The 1,598-nt window shown below is 35.2% G+C and overlaps 1 protein-coding gene and 1 pseudogene across 3 annotated transcripts in view; one reads left to right on the top strand and one right to left on the bottom strand.

Moving 5' to 3' along the window:
- Positions 1-1,598, bottom strand: part of CFAP70 (cilia and flagella associated protein 70) — a 103,097-nt gene that overhangs the window by 41,995 nt on the left and 59,504 nt on the right. The gene's annotated exons all lie outside the window — the stretch shown is intronic.
- Positions 1,148-1,598, top strand: part of LOC105886376 — a 1,868-nt pseudogene continuing 1,417 nt past the window's right edge.

Raw genomic sequence — 1,598 nt, 5'->3', positions numbered from 1 at the left:
GGGCTGGATTAAAACCCACCACCTTAGGTGTATGTGGCTGGCACCTTAGTCACTTGAGCCACAGGCGCCAAGCCTAAAATAAATTTTAAGTCAAAAGAAGTTAAAAGAGGCAAAAGGGATGCTAAGTATTGATAAAAGCAATAAAATATAACATTTGTAAACATATACAACAGAGCCCCAAAATTTATGAAGGAAAAAATTGACAGAATCAAGGGGAGAAATCAATAGTTCTACAATAAAAGAGACCCTACTTTTAATAATGGGTAAGACAATAATAAAGAAATAAAGAACTTGGAAAAAAAGAAAGAAAGAACTTGAACAACACTATAACCCAATTAGATACAACAGACATATATAGAACACTCCACCCCAAAACAGAATGCATGTTCTTCTCAAGTGCACATAGAACATTCTGCAGGATAGACCATCTGTCAGGCTAAAACCCAAATATCATTAAATTTAAAAAGACTGAAATCATATGAAGTATCTTTTCTGATCACAATGGAATAAAATTAGAAATTATGAACAGGAACAGGACAGACAGAAAACTGGTAAATTTACAAATACGTAGAAATTAAACAACACGCTCAAATAACCAATGGGTCAAAGAATAAATTGTGAAGGAAACTTTAGAAAAAACAAAACCTTGAAATAAATGAAAACAAAAAAACAACATATCAAAAATTTATGAGTTACCAGGAAAACAGCACTAAGAGGAAAATTTATAGTTTTAAATACATACATTCAAGAAGAAAAAAGCTTTCAAATAAATAACCTAACTGTATATCTTAAGGGACTAGAAAAAGAAAAGAAAATTATGCCCAAAGGCAGCAGAAGAAATAATGAAGATTTGAGTAGAAGCAAATAAAATAGAGATAAATAAGTTGACTCTTTGAGAAGATCAACGTTGACAAACCTTTGGCAAGACTGACTAAGAAAAAAAGAAGATTCAATTTATTAAAATAAAAAATTGAAGTGGAGATTTAACTACTGATTTTATAGGGATAAAAACAATTATAAGAGAATACTATGAACAATTAAATGTCAACAAATTGAACGACTTAGATGAAATGCACAACTTTGTAGTAATATGCCAGCAAAACACTATGGTACAATAGAAGTAGTTTTTAAAAATTATATATCTGGGATGGCGCCTGTGGCTCAGTGAGTAGGGCGCCAGCCCCATATACCAAGGGTGGCAGGTCCAAACCTGGCCCTGGTCAAACTGCAACCAAAAAAAAAAAAAATTGCCGGGTGTTGTGGCAGGCACCTGTAGCGTCCCAGCTACTCAGGAGGCTGAGGCAAGAGAATCATGTAAGCCCAAGAGCTGGAGGTTGTTGTGAGCTGTGACACCACAGCAAAAGGTGTGAGGGTGACAAAGTGAGACTCTGTCTCTAAAAGAAAAAAAACATTATATATATGCATGTATGTATAATGTGACATGTGTGTTCGTGTAATACAGGGGCTTTAAAATAACCTCAGAAATGGCGGTGCCTATAGCTCAGTGGGTAGGGTGCCAGCCACATACACAGGGGCTGGTGGGTTTAAACTCGGCCCAGGCCTGCTAAAACAACAATGACAAATGCAACAAAAAAAAA

This window comes from Otolemur garnettii, unplaced genomic scaffold, assembly GCF_000181295.1.
Source record: "Otolemur garnettii isolate 467f Iridium unplaced genomic scaffold, OtoGar3 scaffold00008, whole genome shotgun sequence".
Classification (NCBI taxonomy): domain Eukaryota; kingdom Metazoa; phylum Chordata; class Mammalia; order Primates; family Galagidae; genus Otolemur; species Otolemur garnettii.
Note: the sequence above shows the minus strand (reverse complement) of the source record. Positions and strands in the feature narration are given on the sequence as shown.